The sequence below is a fragment of the Triticum aestivum genome, chromosome 6B, assembly GCF_018294505.1.
Source record: "Triticum aestivum cultivar Chinese Spring chromosome 6B, IWGSC CS RefSeq v2.1, whole genome shotgun sequence".
NCBI classification, from domain to species: Eukaryota; Viridiplantae; Streptophyta; class Magnoliopsida; order Poales; family Poaceae; genus Triticum; species Triticum aestivum.
Genome location: NC_057810.1, coordinates 190,491,024 through 190,517,231, shown reverse-complemented (window position 1 = coordinate 190,517,231; position 26,208 = coordinate 190,491,024).

The following is a 26,208-nucleotide window of genomic DNA, read 5'->3' as shown; positions in this document are numbered from 1 at the left end:
GGGTTTAAACCCTTCGGGGATTTGATGATCCATTACTCCGTCTGTGAAGCATAGTGGGTGTGCGGTGCCTCTGTATTGGGCTATATCGCGACGAAGCTCCAACGAGCTTTGTCTATTGTGTTCGGCCCGGCCGGACTTACTATGTCCGGCGTGACCGTTGTCGTCACGTATCAAGGGGCGCCCACGCGATCTGTAGATCGATCTTGATTGTCTTGCCTTATCCTCCAATATATCTCGCAAATCCAGAGCATTTCCCTATGGCCTTGTGCTGCTCGAGCGGTGCCGGGGTATGGTTCTAGTGAAGGGCCTAGAGGCCTCTCTGTCACGGCCGCGAGGTGGCTGGTCATCCGTATTGTGCTCTGGTGATGCAGGTTTATATGCCTCCTCCTTTAATCGGGGGAGCAACTTGCGTTTGGGGTAGCTTTTGGAGGGGCGTTCGAGCTCATGCTCTTCGGCCGCCAGGACTTCCGTCCATCTGTCGGCTAGCAGATCCTGATCAGCTCTAAGCTGTTGCTGCTTTTTCTTGAGGCTGTTTGCCGTGGCCATAAGCCTGCGTTTGAAACGCTCTTGTTCGATGGGATCCTCAGGCACTACAAATTCGTCGTCGTCGAGGCTTGCCTCGTCTCCAGAGGGAGGCATGTAAATATCTTCCTCTACCTCTTCGTCTGCTGCCCTCTTGTGAGGGCTGGCATCCCCGTCCTCCTGCGCTAAATCTTGCTGGAGGGGGTTGTCTTCGGCACTGTCTGGGGGTATTATTATCTCCGGTGCCGGAATCGCCATTCTTGCTGTGGCGGGATTTAGAGCGGCGCCGCTGACGCCGGCGCTTGGGCTGTTTCTTGGAGGGGTCTTCCTCCGCTGTTCCTTCGCCATTCCCATCCTTTGGGATATCCACCATGTATATGTCGTATGACGAGGTGGCTTTCCAGTGCCCAGTAGGCTCTGGTTCTTGGTCGTCTCCGGCATCGTCGTCCATACCGTCGATGTCTTCGGAGTCGAAGTCTAGCATGTCGGTTAAATCATCGACAGCGGCTACTAAGTGGGTGGTGGGTGGGTCTTGAATTTCTTCGTCGTCCGCATCCCAACCGTCCTGACTACAGTCCGGCCAGGGCTCTCCTGATAACGAGAGATATTTTAGCGAGCTCAGAATGTCGCCAAAAGGTGAGTGTTGAAAGATGTCCACGGCGGCGAACTCCATGATCGGCGCCCAATCAGATTCGATTGGTGGGGGCGCGGGAGGTTCAGAGTCCGGCAAGGAGTCCGGCACCTTGGAGTCACGAGCTTCAGGAGGGACAAAGTCAGTATTCGGCTCTATCGCCGTAGAGGTTGCAGCCCCCGAGGTGGTGTCTAACCACACGAGTACACCACCAAATAATACCTCACTGAAAGATTTTGAGTTCCCAGCTCATTGAAAGTGTGAGTTCACATTTCACATAAGCACACTGAATAAACTACTTGTGAGTTCACATGTCACATAAGATGCGTGGTGAATAAGAAAAAAAATTGTGAGCACATCTCAGATACTCCCTCCTTCTCAAAATATAAGGCGCGATTTGACTTTTCTAGTCTTCCTTGCACAACTTTGACTATAATTTTCATGTATTGTATGTCTATAAAATTATTATACATACATATAAAATAAAATTGGTTTGCAAGACAAATACGACGATGCCATTTATACATGTTCAATCCATATACTTTGATATTGGTCAAAGTCGTGCATCAAAAACCGTAAAAAGTCAATCACGCCTTATATTTTAGGAAGGAGGAGTAAGAAGCATACCGAAGAAAAATACCATGTCCGTCTCTTTTTTTAAAGGAGGATATACCCCCGGCCCCTGCATCTGTGCGATGCATGCAGCCACATTACTAATTATTCACAAAGACCTTACAAGGTAATACATCAGTAAGTCTGAAGCCACCATCTTAACAACAACTGTCGCTACTCCTATCCTTTTGATGAAGGGATGCCGAATGTCCGAGCCGAATACCAAACAAACATCGCACCAAGGCCTAACATCTAAAGCAGGATGTCATAGCCCAGCCACATACTGGGACTATGTCACACACCGGCCTGACGCACTCTCAGAAGCTGCCGCGACCGTCTTCCACCGATCCATCTCCAGAGCAGGTACCGACGCACCGACCTTGCCAAGTCTGCCATCGACGCCACCATGACGCCAGACAGCGCCACCATCCTACACGTGTCCATCCACACGCGCCCGTCGACGAAACTCCGCAGCGCCATGCCGCTGGGATCCTCCTTCGGCCTTGCGGTAGATGCAAAACCGCTCCTCCTCTAGTCCCCTCCAGGTCACTTGCTCCAAAACGATGTCCCTAGGAGGGAGAACGACACCAAAGCCGTCGTCATCGTCCGATCCGGGACACACGGATCTAGGGTTTCCCCCGGAGCATGCTGAGCATGATGACGCAGACTGCAACGACGATGCCTCAACAAGGAAACGACATCTGAGACGCCGCCATCATCTGCCATGACCGAAGTCAGCTCGATTTTCATCGGCAGTCGCGCCACTAGGCTGTGCGCCGCCGGCGTCGCTGGTCCCTTCAACCTGAGCAAACTCTAGAAATGATGCCCTCAAGAGGGACTACGACGCAAAAGCACCGCCATCGCTCGATCCAAACGAGATCTAGGGTTTTCCCCGGAGTTGCCCTCGGTGATGAAGGACTCAGACAAGGGGTGAATCCCGGCGAGATTCGAAGGACCCGTCAAGATCCGCCCAGTTGCCGACATGCCACACCCGCCAGCACGCCGTCCGCAACCCGGTGACCATGGGGCCGAAAGCCAGCTACCGGGCATCACGAACACGTCTAGCCACCAGGCACGACCAGATTTGGCTGAGGCTAGCGACCCCAACCTGGTCATGGCCGCAAGCACCGATGGCCGGATAGCGACACCACAACCAGTCGGCCGACCAACTCCGGCGGAGGAGTAGGCCGCCACCGCCATGCCCGAGCCGCTGCCAAGGCTTCCTCATGCCGCGGGGCTAGCCCAGGAGCGCTCGCCGCTGCAAGTACGCCGATCCGCGCTGGCCGCTGCCATCCTGCAGCATTGCCGCCGAAGAGGCCGGGACAGGCGCCGCCGCCGCGGACCAAGCCGCCGCCGAGGAGATCCGCCGCCGCGGCACACAGGCTTTGCCCGACGACGACCCCGGCGGCGGCGGGAGGGGAGGCGGCGCGGGAGAAGACTGCTGGCGGCCAGCGGTGGGAGCCTCGGTGCGGCTGCACGGGAGCTAGGGTCGGGGCGTGGGGGAGGATTGGGGTCGAGAGTGAGGAGGATCTAGGTGGCGGCGCTGTCGCGGAGCTGGGAGAGACGTCTCGATCTCAAACTCTCGAAGATTCAAACCCTGTCCGTCTTATAGTGTAAGACATCTTTTGACACTAGTATAGTGTCGGAAAAACGTGTTATAATATGAGACGGAAGGAGTACTTGTGAGTCCATAGCTTCCTCTTTGGAAGACAATTTACCAGGTGAGGCTTCCCTATGCCGTGCTGTGACGGCGCCCAGTCATGTCGTTGTGTTTCGGTGATGTGGAAGGCTCGGACGGTTGATGACGTAATTTGACTCGCGCTCAAGGATCAATGGACCAAAGACATTTACCATATATACTCCGTATTGTTTTTTCGCCTGAGTTTGTAGCAATTTTACAGTGGCCGGAGATATATGAGCAATCATTCCGTATATTTTTTGCGAACCCATTCCGTTATTATTGTTTACAATACATTACCAGAGAGGTGGATTTTTGTGCTAAATTAAAGCACATACACACTAGTTGCACCAGCCTGCTGGCTTCCGTACGTCGTCAGACCCTCTTGGTCGGATGGCTTTGGTCGTGACACTTGTTAGTACAGAGGCATGTGTTGAGCCTTCCGGGGCTGCAGTATCCAGACTTGTAGTCCTCGGTGATGCAGGCTGCCTGGCAGCTTCGTAGGTCTTGCTGGGCCCTTCGCATGTCGTATCCTTCTTCCCTGCTCAGACAGTTAGCACTAGTGAACGTGGTAGAAGTAATAGGGGTAGGTTTTTTTTCTTCGAGAGTACGCCAATGGCGTACCATATTTTTATAGAAGAGAGAATATATAATTACAAGACACCTGCGACAGATGCGAACATCCGTCACTGGCAACACCACACCGAACACTGGGCTGAGGTCAACTCCTCACAAACCTATCTAGACCTCCGACTCCTACACCTGCTCGAATCAGTTCTTGTAACTCATCAAGAATCCAACTAGCTAGTTCTCTAGGTCCCTTAACTTGCTCCGGTCGACGGAAGACCCGTGCGTTCCTCTGTTTCCAAAGAGACCACACTGTCTCGATGACGAATGTATCGAAGCCCCTCCTCTCCTTGCCATGAAAAGTGGCTCTAGCTCTCAACCACCATTCAGCGAAAGTGTCACTCGCTAGAGGAGCCTCCACACTCAAGTGCATTGAATCCAGGCACATATGCCAAACCTCACGCGCGTAGACGCATTGCACCAGAATATGCTCCGCGTTATCCTCGTCTTGCAGGCACGTGTAGCAAGGCGAGGGTGTGTCCTGCAGGCCGTGCCGCGCCCTTCTATCCGACGTCCACAATCTGTGCTGCACAGCCAACCAAGCAAAAATTTTGCACTTGAGCAGCGCCCAGCTGCGTCAGGTCCCATTTGCCGTGGGGGAACGCAACCCACCCTGACACAGCTGGGTGTAAGTGGATTTCGCCGTGTATGCACCCGAGCGATCGTGTGGCCAGGAAAATCGATCCTCCTCCTGCTCGTCTCTTGGCACCGATGCAACTGCATGCCTCAGATGCATGGCTTGCAAAAGCGCACCAAACGAGAACTGGAGCTGCACGTCCAGTGTCCAACTCTCCCCCTGAATGGCCTGAGCAACCGTCCTGGTGTTCCTTACTTTGACGCTCACTCCTTGGAACAGCGTGGGCGCGATGTCTTTGACGGCGAATCCATGTATCCACCTGTCTCGCCAGAACAGGACCTTGTCCCCTTTACCAACCGTAATGCTCACCAAATTTTCAAAAACCCTCCTCGCATCCTCATCCACCATCATATGCAACCCTTGCCAAGGCCGGAGTTGGCCGGTCCACCTTAGCCATTCCCATCTCACTCTTAGTGCGAGTGCTTGAAGTTGAAGATTTTTCACCCCGAGACAACCATAGACCAGGGGCTTGCATATAGTGTTCCATGCAACTAAGCATTGACCCCCATGGACCTTGTCTTTCCCAGCCCAGAAAAAGGCTCTCATCCAACTGTCCATGTCCTCAAGGACCCAAGCAGGCGCCTTCATAACCAGAAGATGATGGACCGGCCTTGCCGCCACCACCGACTTCACCAGAACCAGCCTCCCCGAGCGTTGCATGAGGCCTCTCTGCCATGCGGGGATGAAGTGCCTCACCTGATCAAGCAACGGCTGCCCCTGCACCTTTGTAAGCTTCTTCACCGCCAACTGTAAGCCGAGGTATTTACAAGGAAATTGACCCATGGTGCATTGCAAGAGACTCTCCACTCTACTTGTGTCATCTGAGTCCTCTGTAATGAGGATAGCCGAGGATTTCCTGTAATTGATCTTGAGCCCCGAGGCTTCTCCAAAGATGTCCAGCGCTCTCTTGACAAACTCCAGCTCCAGTGTGGATGGTCTCACAAAGAGGGCGACATCATCCGCATAGATGGACAGTCTTTGCATAGCCGAGATGCCCGTGTAGCTGCTCAACACGCCCTCCTGTGTGGCTTTTACCACGATCGCCGTTAGCGCCTCCATAGCAATCACGAACAGAAGCGGAGAGACCGGATCCCCTTGCCTTAGTCCTTTAGCATGCCAAATTCTCCTCCCAGGAACACCATTGACCAGCACCCGCGTGCTTGCAGTCATGAGAAGGGCTGCCATCCTCGCAAGACAGTGTGGACCGAACCCCTTAGCTCGCAACACTTCAAACAGAAATGGCCATGAGAGTGAGTCGAAAGCTCTCGTGATATCCAACTTGAGGAAGACACCATGATTCTTCCTGGCCCGAATCTTCATCGCCACTTGCCTCACAAGCAGGTAGTTATCATGAAGGCTTCTTCCCTTGATAAACGCGGACTGATTCACTCCCACCAAGTCGGCCATGCGTGGACGTACTCTGTTAGCCAACAGCTTGGCGAAAAGCTTGGAGAAACTATGCGGTAGACTGATCGGTCGGAAGTCCCCTACATCCATCGCCTCCGGTTTCTTCGGGATCAACACAATTAGCGCATGGTTCAGTTTTGCGAACCCTCTACTATCTCCAACGGCGAGCTTGGTTAGCGCCGCCATGACGTCGCTTTTAATAACTGACCAAGCCTTCTGATAAAACAGCGCGCTGAAACCGTCCGGCCCCGGCGCTCGATCTGGGTGCAGCTCTTTGATTACCCTCCAAACTTCCTCTTCCGAGAAGATTCCTTCCAACTCTGACAAGTCTGAATCTTCCATCCCCAAATACCTCAAATCCAAGGTGTGCCTCCTCGCGTGGTCAGAACCCAGGAGATTTCGGAAGGCATCCGCAAAAACTTCCTCTTTACGGCACTACTCCGAGACAATCTCACTGCCCACACGCACATGGGGAATGAAATTCTTCGCACATCTACCATTGGCCACCATTTGGAAGAATTTGGTGTTGGCGTCTCCTCGCGTAGCCATCTATGCCTCGATCTCTGTCGCTCGATTGTTCTCTCCAGTGAGGCTAGGCCGAGCAGGGACAGCTTGAGAGTGCGCCTCAGCCAACCTTCAAGCTCAGTAATCCCACGCGACTCCATCGCTTGATCCAACTTGAAGATAACCAGCGTCGCCACCGCCATGAGTAGTTTGACGTTGCCTACTTTCTTCTTCCCCCAAGCCTGTAGCGACACACCCGCATTCCTGAATAGGGCGTCGAGTCTTTCGAACGGGTCCACAATCTCAGGGTCACAAACCCAAGCGTCCTTGACTGCTTGCTCGAAGCCCTCAAGTTTGGGCCAAAAAGCCTCGAAACGGAAGCGCTTCTTGGGCCAAAAAGCTGCGCTAGTGGTAATGTGCAAGGCCGCATGATCAGAAACACTTGTAGAAAGAGCCTGCAGCAAATAGTCTGGCCACGCGAGCTCCCAATCAACCGACACCAATACTCTGTCAATTCTAGTGAGCGTAGGGTTTTCTCTTTCACTTGACCAGGTGAATCTACGCCCATGCATATAAAGCTCCTTAAGCTCACAACTGTCGACAAAGCTCCAGAACTTGTTCATCATCGTGCGGTTTATGTTAGTGTTGCTTTTCTCGTTAGCTCGCAAGATCATGTTAAAGTCCCCAAGCACCATCCAAGGGCCAGGGCATAGAGCACGCCTGGCCTCCAGATCCACCAGAAACTGGGATTTCGCATCATTATCTTGGGGACCATACACCACCGAAATCCACCAATCCTCACCAACTCTAGGGTGAACCAGACCCGTGAGGAAATTCGCATCCCTCTGGATGCTATCTATCTGCAGCACCGTGGTATCCCATGCCAATAGGATCCCTCCTCTCGTGTCATCGGCCGGCAAGTAAGCGAAGCCGTCCAACGACGGGCCACAACATTGCATTAATAGAAAGTGATCTACAATCTCCAATTTTGTTTCTTGCAAACACACTAGGTTAGGCTTCACCGAAGCCAAGAACTCCCTCACCGCCTTCCTCTTTGCCGGATTGTTCAAACCACGAACGTTCCAGCAGGTCACCACGGGGTTGACATCCATGTAAACCAATGTCGCGCCCACCTCCTGACGCACAGCTCTAGTGCACGCCAATCCTCTCTGACCCACCCGCACCAAGCGTCTGCCCCGGCAAGGCCTTGCCAAATAGTGCCGCTATGACACGCACATGCTGTTCACGGAGCAGCGAGTCGAATAGGGTCTTCAACTCTTGCACCGCCGAGTCATCCACCTGAAGATCCTCCGGGACCAAGCCGAGCATCCTGAGCAGCACGTTTTCTGCCGGGGTGGCTGTCGAAGAGCCCAGCGTCGCAGTTCTTTTGGCTGCCCTCGTCGTGCGCTTGGGCGTGAATGGCTCCGCCTCCGGCCTTAGCGAGGAGGCCTGTATCTCCTTGAGGATAGGTGGCGCTAGCTTCTTCATGATATGCGAGCAAAAGGCCTTGAGTCTACCATACGCCACCGCTTCTTGTGGCGTCATACCAGAAGCCGTCGGCACCGACACCATCATGCCATTGTTTAGCCCAGCGGCCTCCTGCACCCCCAGGCCAATGTTCGGCTCCGTGGCCACAATCACGTTGCCCGCCTCCCTTGGCACGGGCATCTCATTCCTCACCACAACTGTACTCGCAGTGCCCTGGATAGGCATCTCCTCAAGTGCAAGGTTGTATGGCGACGTTGCATGGTTCACATCCGCCTGGGACCCACAATCCGCATCAACATGCATTGGTGCATTATTCCCAGCGCTGTGGGACCCGTCGCCAGCCGTTTGTGACGCCCCCGATTCAATCATACACTAATCATGCACGCAAATGTGTACGATCAAGATCAGGGACTCACGGGAAGATATCACAACACAACTCTAAAACATAAATAAGTCATACAAGCATCATAATACAAGCCAGGGGCCTCGAGGGCTCGAATACAAGTGCTCGATTATAGACGAGTCAGCGGAAGCAACAATATCTGAGTACAGACATAAGTTAAACAAGTTTGCCTTAAGAAGGCTAGCACAAACTGGGATACAGATCGAAAGAGGTGTAGGCCTCCTGCCTGGGATCCTCCTAAACTACTCCAGGTCGTCGTCAGCGGGCTGCACGTAGTAGTAGGCACCTCCAGTGTAGTAGGGGTCGTCGTCGACGGTGGCGTCTGGCTCCTGGACTCCAGCATCTGGTTGCGACTCCAGTATCTGGCACTTGGAAGGGTGTGTTTTATTAAGTATCCGGTTCTAGTTGTCATAAGGTCAAGGTACAACTCCAAGTCGTCCTGTTACCGAAGATCACGGCTATTCGAATATATTAACTTCCCTGCAGGGGTGCACCACATAACCCAACACGCTTGATCCCATTTGGCCGGACACACTTTCCTGGGTCATGCCCGGCCTCGGAAGATCAACACGTCGCAGCCCCACCTAGGCAAAACAGAAAGGCCAGCACGCCGGTCTAAACCTAAGCGCACAGGGGTCTGGGCCCATCGCCCATAGCACACCTGCACGTTGCGAGGGCGGCCGAAAGCAGACCTAGCCTAGTGGCGTTCCAGTCCAATTCGGCGCGCGCCGCTCCGTCGCTGACGTCTGAAGTGCTTCGGCTGATACCACGACGTTGGGATACCCATAACTACTCCCGCGTAGATGGTTAGTGCGTATAGGCTCGTAGCCAACTCAGATCAAATACCAAGATCTCGTTAAGCGTGTTAAGTATCCGCGAACGCCGAACAGGGCCAGGCCCACCTCTCTCCTAGGCGGTCTCAACCTGCCCTGTCGCTCCGCCACAAAGATCCACACAGAGGGCCGTCGGGACAAAGGTCCTTTCAGCCCCCAATCCGTGAATCACTCGCGGGTACTCTTCGAGCTGACCCGACTTTAGTCACCATCTGTATAGTATGTATGAATGTATAGTATATACCCGTGATCACCTCCCGAGTGATCACGGCCCAATAGTATAGCAAGGCAGACTGACAAGAATGTAGGGCCAATGATGATAAACTAGCATCCTATACTAAGCATTTAGGATTGCAGGTAAGGTATCAACAGGTGTAGCAACAATGTCAGGCTATGCATCAGAATAGGATCAACGGAAAGCAGTAACATGCTACACTACTCTAATGCAAGCAGTATAGAGTAGAATAGGCGATATGTGGTGATCAAGGGGGGGGGGGCTTGCCTGGTTGCTCTGGCAAGAGAGAGGGGTCGTCAACTCCGTAGTCGAACTGGGCAGCAGCAGCGTCGGTCTCGTAGTCTACCGGAGAGAAGAGGGGGAAGAAACAATGAATACAATGCAAACAAATGCATATCGATGCATGACATGACAAGTAACGATGCTAGGTGTGCCCAATCGCGGTAGTAGGTGATACCGACGAAGGGGGGAAACATCCGGGAAAGTATTCCCGGTGTTTCGCGTTTTCGGACAGATGAACTGGAGGGGAAAAGTTGCGAGTTCGATAGGTTAGGGGTGTGTGGCGGACGAACGGACTGCGTATCCGAAATCGTCTCGTCGTTCTGAGCAACTTTCATGTTGAAAATATTTTAATCCGAGTTACGGATTAAAAGATATGATTTTCTAAAGATTTTATTAATTTCTGGAATTTATTTAATTATTTAATTAATTCGGAAAACAGATTAATGACATCAGCATGATGTCATGCTGACATCAGCAGTCAACAGAGTTGACTTGGTCAACCTGACATGTGGGTCCAGTGGGACCCACCTGTCATTCTCTGTTTAGTTTAATTATAGATTAGTTAAATTAATTAGTGATTATGTTAATCTAATCAGGATTAATTAACTTAATTAATTACTTAATCAATTAATTAATTAATAATTAATTTTAATAAATCATTTTTATTTTTATTAATCATATTTACTATTTTTATTTATTTATTTATTTATTTATTTTATTATTATTTTTTTATTTTATTTTTTTTAGCGTTCTGGGGGCGGGCCCCATGTGTCTGTGGCCCAGAGGGTATCGGGCCCCACCCGGCAGTGGCCAAGGGGGCCGACCGGGCGCGGGTGCGGGCGCTCGCCCGAACGGGCGTGGGCGCTGGGCGCGGGCGCACCCAAGCGGGCACTCGCCCGCAGGGTGGGACGAGGCCGCCGGGGCACCGACGGTGGGGCACGCCGGCGCAGCCAGCCGGGGCCACGGCGGGCGGAGGTGAGGGGTGGGCTTCAGGGGCCGGCATGGGGCGAGGGGAGCAAGGGGGGCGGGGGGGGGGGTGCTGCGGGTGGGTGGCTCGCCGGAGCACACCCACGGCGAGCTGGCCGTAGGCGGCGCCCGCGAAGGGTGGCAGGTCGGCGAGCACCGTGGTTGGCCGAGACGGTAGGGGGGAGCGAGCGGGGCACTGGCCCAGTCGCGGCGCGGAGGCCGCGGCCGTGAGCGCGTGCGTGGGCGGGGCGAAGCAGCGCGAGGCCGGTGGCCATCGGGGACGGCACCAGGGCCTCGGCGCGGATGGCGGGCACGGTCGGATCCGACGACGGGAGCAGAGGGGGAGAAGAGAGGGGCGATGCTCACGGCGCGGAGTAGGGGTTCGGGGCAGTGGGCTCGGGGGAGGTCGAGGAGGACCGGCGAGGAGGAGGGCGGGGATGCGTTCGGCGGCGACGGGGCGGTCCGGCGTGTGGCGGCGGTCTCCTCCCGATCCAGATCGAGGGGGGGAGGGAGGATATTTCGGGGGGAGTGGGGGAGGCTGTCGGTGGGGAGTGGGGGGGGGGGCGTGGATAAGGGAGAGGAGTGGGGGGGGGGCGTGGATAAGGGAGAGGAGTGGGGGGGGGCGACCTGGGCCGGCCTGGTTGGCCCGATGGCTAGCTGGGCCGCGGTCCAGCAGGGGGGGGGGGCTTCCCTCCTTTTGTTTTTTTTTCTTTTTGGTTTTCTGTTTTTCTTTCCTTTTGTATTTTCTTTTATTATTTCTTTTCTGTTTAAATCATTTAATCCATTTAGCCATTTTATAAAAATATGTCTGTTGCACTATAATTACCTTTGTAATATTCGTCAACCACCGAACAATTTTATTTTAATCTTTGAAAACTTTTTATTGTTTTCATCAATTTGAATTTTGAATTTGAACGGTTTCGAATTATTGCGAGGATAGCAACAGTAATCGGGATGACGTGCCATGATTAGCGTGGGATTACTGTAGCAAGATTATCCGGGCGTTACAAATCTCCTCCACTACAAGAAATCTCGTCCCGAGATTTTAGGAGGTAGAAGGAAACAGTGCGGGGTATTCATCACGCAGGCGATCCTCGCGTTCCCAGGTGGCTTCGTCTTCAGAGTGATTCGACCACTGGACCTTGAGGAACTTGATCGCCTTCTGGCGTGTGCGGCGTTCAGCTTGGTCGAGAATGCGGACCGGATGCTCTTTATAGGAGAGGTCCTGTTGCAATTCGAGCACTTCATGATCCACAGCTCGGATTGGGTCCTTGAAGCAACGGCGGAGTTGTGACACATGGAACACATCGTGAACCTGAGAAAGGTTCGACGGAAGCTCCAGTTGATATGCCACTTTTCCACGCCTTTCCAGGATAGTGAATGGGCCAATATAGCGAGGAGCTAGCTTGCCCTTGATCCCGAAGCGGTGAGCACCCTTCATTGGTGTAACGCGAAGATAGGCCTTTTCGCCAGGTTGATAGACCATGTCTTTATGATGACGGTCATACTGACTCTTCTGACGTGACTGAGCAGTCTTGAGATTCTCGCGAATAATGCGGACTTGATCTTCGGCATGTTGGATAATATCCGGACCAAAGAGTGGACGTTCCCCAGTTTCTGACCAGTTCAGAGGGGTTCGGCACTTTCGTCCATATAACACTTCGAAGGGGGCCATCTTCAGACTAGCTTGATAGCTATTATTATAAGAGAACTCAGCATACGGAAGAGATTCCTCCCATTTCTTGCCGAAGGAAATAACACAAGCTCGAAGCATGTCTTCGAGAACTTGGTTGACACGTTCAACTTGCCCTTGTGACTGAGGATGAAAAGCAGTGCTGAAAGACAGATGAGTGCCCATAGCTTCTTGGAAACTTGCCCAGAATCTTGAAGTGAATAAACTGCCACGGTCTGAACTGATAACCAGTGGAATACCGTGAAGTGAAACAATTCTGGACATGTAGAGAGTTGCAAGCTGACTAGCAGTGATCGTTTCTTTGACCGCCAGAAAATGTGCCACCTTAGAAAGTCGGTCAATGACGACAAGAATAGCATCATTACCCTTTTGCGATTTGGGAAATCCAGTAACGAAGTCCATTTCAACATGGTCCCATTTCCATTCAGGAATAGGGATAGGTTGCATAGTTCCAGCAGGCCTTTGATGTTCTGCTTTGATACGACGGCAAACGTCACATTTAGCAACATAACGAGCAATGTCTTGCTTCATGTTAGACCACCAGAATCTCTGACGAATGTCTTGATACATCTTCATACTACCAGGATGGATACATAGAGGCGTATCATGAGCTTCTTTCATAACCTCCTGAGTCATATTCTGGTTTTCCTTCTTACACGGCACCACTAGGCGGCCTTTGAAGTACAAGGCGCCATCATCAGCAATAGTGAAGGATGAGGGACTTCCTTCTTTGAGGTCTTGCTTAATCTTGTAGACTTCAGAGTCAAATCCCTGCATTGTCTTTATGGTGCCCACGAGATCGGGTTCAACAGCCAGGGTATAGAGGGAACCCTGGGAAACAACACGGAGATTCATCTTGCGGAACTCCGGAGGAGGGGGAGCGAGTGCACCCGGAGGAACAATATGGAGGTTTAGCTTTCTGAATTCTTCAACAAGTGAGGGCTGAACTTTGTGAACCTGGAGGTGGTTGCAGTAAGACTTGCGGCTCAAGGCATCAGCCATTACATTAGCCTTGCCTGGGGTATAGGAAATACCCAAATCAAAATCTGCAACAGTCTCCATCCATCTCTGCTGACGGAGGTTCAGGTCTGGCTGAGTAAACAGATACTTCAGACTTTGGTGGTCAGTGAAGATCTCGCAACGATTACCGAGTAGGTAATGTCGCCACTGTTTTAGCGCATGAATGACAGCAGCAAGTTCGAGGTCGTGAACTGGGTAGTTCTCTTCATGAGGGCGCAATTGCCGAGAGGCATAAGCAACCACTTTGCGCTCTTGCATTAGGACACAGCCTAGTCCTTGACGGGAAGCGTCGCAGTAAATGATGAAGTCCTTCTTAGTATCAGGAGGAGCTAGTACTGGGGCAGAAGTTAACTTGTCCTTGAGTGCCTGGAAACTTTCCTGACATTTATCTGTCCATTGGAACTTGACGCCCTTATGCAATAGCTTAGTCAGAGGCCTGGCAATCTTGGAGAAGTTCTCGACGAATCGACGGCAGTAGCTGGCGAGACCGAGAAAACTTCTGACTTGCTTAACGTTCTTCTGAGGAGTCAAATCGAGAATAGCCTGAACTCGTTCAGGGTTGACGGCAATACCATCCTTAGAGATGACATGCCCAAGATAGGTTACTTCGGGAAGCCAGAATTCACATTTGGAGAACTTGGCATAAAGTTGATGCTCTCGTAGCTTTTCCAGCACGAGGCGAAGATGTTCAGCATGTTCCTCTTCGTTCTTGGAAAATACCAGAATATCATCCAGATAAACCACGACGAACTTGTCGAGGTAATCCATGAATATATAGTTCATCAGGCGAGAGAAGGTGGCTGGAGCATTGGTTAAGCCGAAAGACATGACGGTGTACTCGTATGAACCATAACGAGTCACAAAGGCGGTCTTGGGGATATCTTCCTCACGAACACGGATCTGGTGGTAACCCAACCTCAAGTCGAGTTTAGAGAACACTGATGAACCAGCCAATTGATCATACAGATCATTGATCCGAGGAAGAGGATACTTATTCTGAATGGTAGCTTGATTTATAGGACGGTAGTCTTGGACCAATCGGTTTGTCCCATCTTTCTTCTTGACAAAGAGAGAAGGTGCTCCCCAAGGAGAGCAACTTGGGCGAATGAAACCACTTCGAAGAGATTTATCGATTTCCTCCTTAAGCTCAAGGAGTTCATGCGGCGGCATCTTGTAGGGTCGCTTGGCTATAGGAGTGGTGCCTGGTTTCAAGTCGATGACGAATTCGACAGCTCTAGCAGGGGGAATCCCTGGGAGTTCTTCAGGAAAGACGTCTAAGAATTCACGCACGATGGGAATGTTTTCAATGCCCTCGAGTGGGGTAGCGTTCAATGCGTTTAAAGCATAAAGCCTGGCCTCGGCATCCCGAACCAGATGAGCATCGTAGCTAATTATTTCATCAGAAGGGTGTAGCAGATGGACGGTCTTGGTGGCGCAAACGATAGAAGCAGTATGCGCCTTTAACCAATTCATTCCCAGAATGAGATCAATGCTACAGGACTTCAGTACGATGGAAGAGACAAGGAATTCCAGTCCTTCGATTTCTACAGGGACGTCGTTGCAAATCATGGAGGTTCGACATTGGCCCGCAGGGGTGTGCACTAATAGAGAAGCGTTCATGTCTTCACTTTTAATGCCATGCATGAATGCAAAATCTTCTGACATGAATGAATGCGATGCTCCTGTATCAAATAAAACAGATGCTGGTACTGAATTTACGAGGAGTGTACCCATCAATGTAGCAGGCTGGTCTTGAGCTTCATTCAGATCAATGTGGTTGGCATGAACACGACCATAAGACTTGGCATTGTTGTTGCGGGCCTGGTTGTTCCCACGGCCAGTTGCTGGAAGGGCTAGTTGATTCTGTTTCTGGTTGCATTCCCTAGCACGGTGCCCTGGTTGTCCGCACCTGAAGCACAACCCATTCTCGGGGGTAGGAACAGGAGCTTGGGGTGGTGGAGCTGGAAGCCTCGGCTGCCTAGTTGGAGCAGCCGGCAGACGAGGTGCAGCATAAGACTGCCTTGGGGCAGGTGCAGTTGGACGGTACATGCTGTTCGGGATCCATATCTTACGCTTCTGCGAGGGCGGGCCCGAAGATGAGCCCGTGTCACGGTTGCGCCTTTGAGAGCTCTGGTGTTCTTGCAGACCAGACTCGACATTGATGGCCTTGTTCACCAAGGTGGCGAAATCGGCAAAGTCATGCACTAGAAGTGTGAGCTTGATGTCAGCTTGAAGGCCTTCACGGAACTTCTCCTGTCTGCGAGCATCAGTTGCAATGTCTTCTTCAGCATAGCGGGATAAGTCCAGAAACTCCCGCTGATAAGCTTCCACAGTTTTGTTGCCCTGTGTGAGGTTGCGGAACTCACGCTTCTTCCTGTCCATGACTCCCTGAGGAATGAAGCGGGCACGGAAGGCAGCCTGAAAGTCTGGCCAGGAGATGATTGTCCCAACTGGCAGAGTACGCCTGTGGCTGTCCCACCATTGCGCTGCGGGTCCCTTTAGAAAGAATGAAGCAAAAGTGACATAGCTGGCAGGGGCTACATCAGCAGACTCCATCTCATAGGTGATGTCACGGAGCCAGTCATCAGCATCAAGCGGCTGGGTTGAGCTGCGGTACACACTTGGGTTGAGGCGTATGAAATCCTGCAGAGTTGTTGTGTTTGGATGCTGGTTCATATTGGGGTGAGGAAACTGAGCCATCATGTTTTCCATGAACTGGCGATTCATCTCAAGCTGTTGGATCATACCAGCCATGTACTCAGGCGGTGGTGGGAAGTTGCCACCACGACCACGACCAGCTGGTCTAACCATCCTGCTAATATATAACAGGGGTAGTTCAGTATTGAGAAATTTGCATAGACAAGAGTCATTCATGATGAAACATGCATAATGAAAGGAGCACGACAGATACCACATAGATAGTCGGCATAACTTACAAAAGGGGTCGGACATAGAGTTCAGTACACAGAGTTCAGTACATAGATTAAGTCATCATAGGCGGCACGCAGGCTCGCGAGTGCATCTAAGACTAATGAGCAAGACTACATCAGTCCCAGGAGGTACTGTGAAGGTAGCTGTAACCTGACAGCTGGTAGTGAGGCAACGGATAGTCCTCCACGTCAGTGGCCTGGGGGCCGCGGATACTCTGGTGTAGAACCCGACGCTCAGGTGGCAGAAGAGGACCAAGTGCGGGAGAGTAGCCTCCCACCTCTGGCCATCCGACACCGTGGGGCATCACGGTCCTGGCTGGGTAGATCGCAGAACGCGGCAGCTGTCCAGACCGGACAAAGGGGTGCAACCGCGTCAGAGCCCTGTAAAGGTGCTGACGAGTGGTGTACAACTCGTGGCGAAGAGCTCTGTTAGCTCGGTCCAGCCCATCAGCATGCAGAACCAGGCGCTGATGGTGGAAAGGCTCTCGGGTGACGGTGGAGTAGGCGGCAGTGTAGTATCCCTCCGCACCAACGTCAGATGCGATAGGAATGTGCCTGAAAGGGGAAGTGTCCAATGCCTGATACTCTCCACGAAGACGTGTCAGAGCAGCATGAGCCGCATCGTGGACTGCCATCTCGATGGTCACTCCAACACCATGAGCGGTGTGCAGCACGGTAGTGGACTCATACTCCCGAGAGTAGAGGTGGACGATGGCACGGTACTGCTCCTGGTTAAAGTCCTGGTACTCCTCGTAGACGGTGTACTCAGGGTGCCAGCGATAACCCAGATAGGTCATCATATCAGCTAGCACAGCAGGTGATCCTGAGGCACCAATGGCCGCAGTGTGGCGCACGACCTGCCTCGCGGGTTCCATCTGAAAACAAAGATGTTTCAATGGAGTCAAATGACAACATGGGCACTATTCAAAATGCTATCCTACAGAATAACTATGGCTTATCCAACTTTGGGGTGAACGTGGTAACGGGATCCTAATGTCAGAGTTAGTAAATTCGTTTAACCCGAGTAGAAAAGAGTTCAGAGTCCCAGAGTAAAGGTCGAGGAGTAAAAGATCCTAGTACCACCCAATGGCGACGTGGGCCCGTAAGGCTCACAGCCATGTTAGTAAAAGTTTTGTAGTGACTAGACTCGACTTCGGCCAAGGAGTGTGGAAGGGGGATTCCTACAGGCAGTCGGCTCTGATACCAACTTGTGACGCCCCCGATTCAATCGTACACTAATCATGCACGCAAATGTGTACGATCAAGATCAGGGACTCACGGGAAGATATCACAACACAACTCTAAAACATAAATAAGTCATACAAGCATCATAATACAAGCCAGGGGCCTCGAGGGCTCGAATACAAGTGCTCGATCATAGACGAGTCAGCGGAAGCAACAATATCTGAGTACAGACATAAGTTAAACAAGTTTGCCTTAAGAAGGCTAGCACAAACTGGGATACAGATCGAAAGAGGCGCAGGCCTCCTGCCTGGGATCCTCCTAAACTACTCCAGGTCGTCGTCAGCGGGCAGCACGTAGTAGTAGGCACCTCCGGTGTAGTAGGGGTCGTCGTCGACGGTGGCGTCTGGCTCCTGGACTCCAGCATCTGGTTGCGACAACCAGAAAGAAAGGAAAGGGGAAAAAGGGGGGAGAAAGCAACCGTGAGTACTCATCCAAAGTACTCGCAAGCAAGGAACTACACTACATATGCATGGGTATATGTGTAAGGAGGCCATATCAGTGGACTGAACTGCAGAATGCCAGAATAAGAGGGGGATAACTAATCCTGTCGAAGACTACGCTTCTCGCAGCCACCGTCTTGCATCAAGTAGAAGAGAGTAGATTGAAGTCCTCCAAGTAGCATCTCCAAAGCATCCAATAGCATCTCATAGCATAATCCTACCCGGCGATCCCCTCCTCATATCCCTGAGGTAGAGCGACCACCGGTTGTATCTGGCACTTGGAAGGGTGTGTTTTATTAAGTATCCGGTTCTAGTTGTCATAAGGTCAAGGTACAACTCCAAGTCGTCCTGTTACCGAAGATCACGGCTATTCGAATAGATTAACTTCCCTGCAGGGGTGCACCACATAACCCAACACGCTTGATCCCATTTGGCCGGACACACTTTCCTGGGTCATGCCCGGCCTCGGAAGATCAACACGTCGCAGCCCCACCTAGGCAAAACAGAGAGGCCAGCACGCCGGTCTAAACCTAAGCGCACAGGGGTCTGGGCCCATCGCCCATAGCACACCTGCACGTTGCGAGGGCGGCCGAAAGCAGACCTAGCCTAGTGGCGTTCCAGTCCAATTCGGCGCGCGCCGCTCCGTCGCTGACGTCTGAAGTGCTTCGGCTGATACCACGACGTCGGGATACCCATAACTACTCCCACGTAGATGGTTAGTGCGTATAGGCTCGTAGCCAACTCAGATCAAATACCAAGATCTCGTTAAGCGTGTTAAGTATCCGCGAACGCCGAACAGGGCCAGGCCCACCTCTCTCCTAGGCGGTCTCAACCTGCCCTGTCGCTCCGCCACAAAGATCCACACAGAGGGCCGTCGGGACAAAGGTCCTTTCAGCCCCCAATCCGTGAATCACTCGCGGGTACTCTTCGAGCTGACCCGACTTTAGTCACCATCTGTATAGTATGTATGTATGTATAGTATATACCCGTGATCACCTCCCGAGTGATCACGGCCCAATAGTATAGCAAGGCAGACTGACAAGAATGTAGGGCCAATGATGATAAACTAGCATCCTATACTAAGCATTTAGGATTGCAGGTAAGGTATCAACAGGTGTAGCAACAATGTCAGGCTATGCATCAGAATAGGATCAACGGAAAGCAGTAACATGCTACACTACTCTAATGCAAGCAGTATAGAGTAGAATAGGCGATATCTGGTGATCAAGGGGGGGGGCTTGCCTGGTTGCTCTGGCAAGAGAGAGGGGTCGTCAACTCCGTAGTCGAACTGGGCAGCAGCAGCGTCGGTCTCGTAGTCTACCGGAGAGAAGAGGGGGAAGAAACAATGAATACAATGCAAACAAATGCATATCGATGCATGACATGACAAGTAACGATGCTAGGTGTGCCCAATCGCGGTAGTAGGTGATACCGACGAAGGGGGGAAAACATCCGGGAAAGTATTCCCGGTGTTTCGCGTTTTCGGACAGATGAACCGGAGGGGAAAAGTTGCGAGTTCGATAGGTTAGGGGTGTGTGGCGGACGAACGGACTGCGTATCCGAAATCGTCTCGTCGTTCTGAGCAACTTTCATGTTGAAAATATTTTAATCCGAGTTACGGATTAAAAGATATGATTTTCTAAAGATTTTATTAATTTCTGGAATTTATTTAATTATTTAATTAATTCGGAAAACAGATTAATGACATCAGCATGATGTCATGCTGACATCAGCAGTCAACAGAGTTGACTTGGTCAACCTGACATGTGGGTCCAGTGGGACCCACCTGTCATTCTCTGTTTAGTTTAATTATAGATTAGTTAAATTAATTAGTGATTATGTTAATCTAATCAGGATTAATTAACTTAATTAATTACTTATTCAATTAATTAATTAATAATTAATTTTAATAAATCATTTTTATTTTTATTAATCATATTTACTATTTTTATTTATTTATTTATTTATTATTTTTTTATTTTATTTTTTTAGCGTTCTGGGGGCGGGCCCCATGTGTCTGTGGCCCAGAGGGTATCGGGCCCCACCCGGCAGTGGCCAAGGGGGCCGACCGGGCGCGGGTGCGGGCGCTCGCCCGAACGGGCGTGGGCGCTGGGCGCGGGCGCACCCAAGCGGGCACTCGCCCGCAGGGTGGGACGAGGCCGCCGGGGCACCGACGGTGGGGCACGCCGGCGCGGCCAGCCGGGGCCACGGCGGGCGGAGGCGAGGGGTGGGGTTCAGGGGCCGGCGTGGGGCGAGGGGAGCAAGGGGGGCGCGGGGGGGGGGGGTGCTGCGGGTGGGTGGCTCGCCGGAGCACACCCACGGCGAGCTGGCCTTAGGCGGCGCCCGCGAAGGGTGGCAGGTCGGCGAGCACCGTGGTTGGCCGAGACGGTAGGGGGGAGCGAGCGGGGCACTGGCCCAGTCGCTGCGCGGAGGCCGCGGCCGTGAGCGCGTGCGTGGGCGGGGCGAAGCAGCGCGAGGCCGGTGGCCATCGGGGACGGCACCAGGGCCTCGGCGCGGATGGCGGGCACGGTCGGATCCGGCGACGGGAGCAGAGGGGGAGAAGAGAGGGGCGATGCTCACGGCGCGGAGTAGGGGTTCGGGGCAGTGGGCTCGGGGGAGGTCGAGGAGGACCGGCGAGGAGGAGGGCGGGGAGCGTTCGGCGGCGACGGGGCGGTCCGGCGTGTGGCGGCGGTCTCCTCCCGATCCAGATCGGGGGGGGGAGGGAGGATATTTCGGGGGGAGTGGGGGAGGCTGTCGGTGGGGAGTGGGGGGGGAGTGGATAAGGGAGAGGAGTGGGGGGGGGGGCGACCTGGGCCGGCCTGGTTGGCCCGATGGCCAGCTGGGCCGCGGTCCAGCAGGGGGGGGCTTCCCTCCTTTTTTTTTTTTCTTTTTGGTTTTCTGTTTTTCTTTCCTTTTGTATTTTCTTTTATTATTTCTTTTCTGTTTAAATCATTTAATCCATTTAGCCATTTTATAAAAATATGTCTGTTGCACTATAATTACCTTTGTAATATTCGTCAACCACCGAACAATTTTATTTTAATCTTTGAAAACTTTTATTGTTTTCATCAATTTGAATTTTGAATTTGAACGGTTTCGAATTATTGCGAGGATAGCAACAGTAATCGGGATGACGTGCCATGATTAGCGTGGGATTACTGTAGCAAGATTATCCGGGCGTTACACCGTTGCATGGCCATCCTGCTCGACAGGCGGCTGCACCCCTGTAACCACCTTTTCCTTGGACAAAGTATCCGAGTTGGGTTGTGCGCCATTCCGGCCCACCAGCGCCTCCGCACCACATGGGAAGCCGGCGTTGCATGTCTGGCCGGGCGCGCTCGCCGCCAACGCAGATAGCGGGGGGAGGGGGGAACGACCCGAGAGGCCAGCCGCGATGGCCCCACCAGCAATGTCTCACTTGGCATTATCTCCAACTGCTCCACGCCTGCATCCCGAGGCCTCACCTGAGCCGCAGTCACCTCAACGATCGCACCAGCAGGGGACGGATCCCGGGGCGGTTCCAACTGATCGGGGGGGGGGGGATATCCTTCTCCACGTCAGGTGCACGCCCAACGGGAGGGAGGGCCTCCGATTGCGTGGGGCCGGCCACCCCATTCCCACTCCTTCCATTCGAAAATCCCGCCACCTGGGCACCAGCTGTGGCCGCCTGGCGTTCCGTGACCACGATCCGGTCAAAAGTGGAAATCCTGTTCGTCAGCCTACTTTGGATAGGCTGAGTGACCCCACCTTCCGTCAGCACGGGCTTTGAGGGCATTGGCGGGAGGCGCTAGTCCGCGCCGGCGCCGGCGGTCACTTCCGGCGACAGTGGTGCCCTTTGCCTGACCTCCACCACCGCACCTGCTCCGGAGCCGAGCCCGCACCGGTCACGCACCCCGAAGCGCCAGCTGAGATTGCGAGTGTGGCTGCGCCTTCCCTCGCTAGGGCCGCCCAAGCCGTCATCGTCAACCTCAGGGACACCACTCTGTCCACTATCTGAAGAAGCTCGCAGGAACCATGGCTCATCCGCCCCATCGAACTCAGTCACCGAATCCATATGAATCAAGATTTTGTACTGCAGCAGCTCCGGATCCGAGAGCGGTGCAACCAGCCCTGGCTCAGGCACAGCCAGCCAGCGCAAGGATGGGATGCTCTCAGGCTCCGCCGACGACACCGAAAGCTTGAACGCAGAGAGATCGCGCCTCGCGCTAGTCTCCGGCTCAACCGAATCCACCAAGCACGAAGACCCAAGCAGCTCTTCTGCCACCTCTCTCTTCCAAGCATGCGGAGGGATACCTTCCAACACCAAAGACACCTTGTACCTCATCATTGAGTGCACCGCCTGAACCTGGCGGTTCCACTGCCTGAAGAACAGCTTGACGCCGTTGTGATCAATCGATGGCCGCGCCGCTACGCTGTTGCGGTGCTCCTGCCTCGCAAAGACCACCAGAAAGTCCTCCGGTCTGTACTCATGCACTGAGAACCACTTCGGCGAGATGCCAACCACTGCACCCAACGCCTCAACCACGAACTCCGGGGGGATGCCGCGCCTCGCACCACCCACGTACGCCACCATCGCGAACTGAAGCCGCCTCTCCAAGTCCCCCATGGAACGCGTCCACCGAACAACGCAGAGCTCGGAAGGCAAGAACTCCTCGCGCTGCGCAGCCTCCATCCTGGGGCGGGGCAGCGCTGGCCACGCAGGCCAAGGTGCGGCACCACCCACAGACACCGGCGGGGACGGCGGGGTCGGGGGCCCTCTGGTCCCCTGCGCTGCACGGCCGGATTGGCCCGCCATGCCTCGCCTGGCCACCTTGGTCAAGGCCGCCCTGCGCAACTCGTCCTCGGGCGACGGACTGCGGGGGCGGTTGCAGTCCTTGGATTCGTGCCCCGGCAAACCACATCGAAGGCAGACCACCTGGTTAGTGCAGTCGATCTTGCGGTGCCCCTCCTCAAAGCACTTGAAACAGAGTCCGGCCATCTCCGGCGACACCTCGCGTCGCTGCTGCTGTCCTGCGGCTGATCCCTGTGCACGCTCACACTCCTCCCGACGCCGCCTCAAAAGCTCCTTCTTGGAGAGCCTAGGCTGCGACCAGCGAACCGCCGGCTGCGCCGCCGGCGGATCTGCCGGGGCCGCCCTCGAGTCAACCGCCAGGCCGCGCCCCTCCGACGACCCCGAGCTGCCCGAGAGGCCAAGGCCCGAAACGATGGGGTGCTCGCCACTGGGCCTGAAGGAGGAAGCGACCGACGCCGGGCTGGACGCCATGGACCTCGGGGAGGAGCGAGGGAAGGACCAGAGGGGGTGGCCGCCGGGGCCGGAGCGACCGCCGGCGGGGGAGGTGGGTGGACGCCGGCACCGGAGTGGTGCACGGCGGCGGGAGGGAGTGCTAGGGAGAGGGAGAGCGCTGTAATAGGGGTAGTGAAGACTTGTTTTTACGGGAAAGAGGGCGCACCAGAAGCAAAGGTTAGGAGGAGCAAGAAGAGGGCAATCGCTGCAACCTTGGCACCCATGGCGGACGGACATGGCAGATTTCGATTCTAAGGAAGAGGAAATATTTGTTGTTGGGCGAGGAGAAAAGGGGTCGAAAGGTGGCTAGTACTCCCTCTATTTTTTAATTTGCATATAAGATTTGGTCAAAGTCAAACTTTGAAAATTTTGATCAACTTTGTTGGAAAAAGTATCAACATCTATAATACTAAAGTTATATGATATGAAAATTAATTTCATGATGCATCTAATAATATTGATTTCATATTGTGACTCTTAATCCTATAAACTTAGTCGAAGTTGACAAAGTTTGATTTTGACCAAATCTTATATGCAGACTGAAAAAAAAACGGAGGGAGTACTTATAGAGATGGATTGCACTTGATATATATGGATATAAATCAATTAATGAAACAATTAAAATGTGTCAACCACATAAATGCCATTATTTAGTGCCTCAAATCAAGATATGCATATCCAATCTTTTTTTAAAATACCCGTGCATTGCACGGAACACCAAAATGCATTTATTTTACAAAAAAGCTGTTGTGAGATTAGTCACAGTGGTGAGTAACTTAGAGTAGTAACATGCATATGTTACTAGTCTATATTACTACCTCCACGGTTGGTAGTAAACATATATGATGTGTCATGCATCACTTCATTTATTACGTTTTAGACTCATCTTTTTTATATGTGTGATGTTACAGTAACTAGCTATGTTACCATATGCCTCTCTTTCTTCATTAGTTACGTGTCACATCATCTATTTCGCCTAGATAAGTGTGATGTTACCACCTATGTTACAACCACTGTGGGTAGTCTGATTGACCCATGCGGAAGTAATCTCATACGTAAAAACTAACGACATCTGCAGGTTTACGTAGGCCTCACTAGAATAGAAACTGTAGCAACACAAGGATAATTTCAAACGACTACCATCGTTTTTTCCTTAGATTTTGCACCTTTATTATGAATTACAAATTCACATGTCATATCAACACTTCAATACTAAGAGCTCTTCTACAACCATGTATGTGTTCAAGAGTAATAAGTCTTTGGGCCTACGTAAATTGCGGCAGTGGATATGCATATCCTGATTTCAGGCATTAGTGATGGCATTTGTGACGTTGATTATGCGCGTGGAAAGATAAGGCGCATATACTATCCAAAATCAAGAAATTGATTTATTTATATCCATAATATAGGAGGTATTGAGGCGCAATCCATCTCTATGTGTAAAACGTAGGTTTTGGGAAAACTGGCTCAACCCTCAAAGGGGTGGCCTATCACATATTGTGATGACATACAAGTCCAATACCAATAAGGTATGGTTTACACAGTAGGGCTACAATACGAAGTCTAACACCCTCCCTCAATCTCAACTCACTCCTGAAGTATCTAGGAGGTTGAGATTGCGCCTACAGACCTCAAACATGGGAGAAGATAGAGGCTTGGTGAAGATGTCTGCAAGTTGATCTTTTGAAGAGATAAATCTGACTTGTAGTAGCTTCTGTGCAACACATTCCCTCACAATATGATAGTCAATCTCAATGTGTTTAGTCCGTGCATGAAACACCGGGTTTGACGACAGAAATGTAGCACCGATATTGTCACACCAAAGGACTGAAGGATGTGGCTGAGCAACTCCTAGCTCTAGAAGTAGGGACTCAATCCATGCAAGTTCGGCAGTCGCATTGGCAACTGACTTGTACTCAACTTCTGTGCTGCTGCGGGAAACAGTGGCTTGCTTGCGTGCACTCCAGGCGATCAGATTAGGACCCAAGAACACAGCATGTCCCCCCATGGATCGCCTGTCATCTGGACACCCAGCCCAATCAGCATCAGAGAATGCAGAAAGAACTCCGGAGGAACTGGGGCGCAGGTAAAAACCAAAGGAGACAGTGAGACGCGCATAACGCAGTAAATGCGCTTCATAGCAGACCAGTGTACATCAGTAGGAGCATGAAGATACTGGCACAGCCTGTTAACCGCAAAGGAGAGATCAGGACGCGTGATCGTCAGATACTGCAGGCCACCAACAATACTCCTGTACTCAGTAGCATCCTCAGGAGAGAGAAGAGCACCATCAACGGCAGAAACGGTGTCAGTGGAGGACATGGGCATAGGCGATGGCTTGCACTTGAGCATACCAGCACGACGCAAGAGATCAAGAGAGTACTTCTTCTGGGTGAGAGCCAAACTGCCACGAGACTGATGAGCAACCTCAATACCTAGGAAGAAATGAAGTTGTCCCAAATCCTTAACTGCAAAATCATGACCAAGTGCAATCACAAGAGCATCAGCAGCCGTCGGAGATGAGCTCACGAGGACAATATCATCCACATACACAAGGAGGTACATGGTTACACTCGGTCGCTGAAACAAGAATAGTGAAGTATTAGCCGTCGAAGGAATGAACCCATGAGTGCGTAGAGCTGAAGCCAGGCGAGCATGCCAGGCACGGGGAGCCTGCTTCAATCCATATATGGCCGTCATCAGATGACAGAGATGATGAGGCTGAGTGTGATCAACAAATCTAGGTGGCTTCCGCATGTAAACCTCTTCTT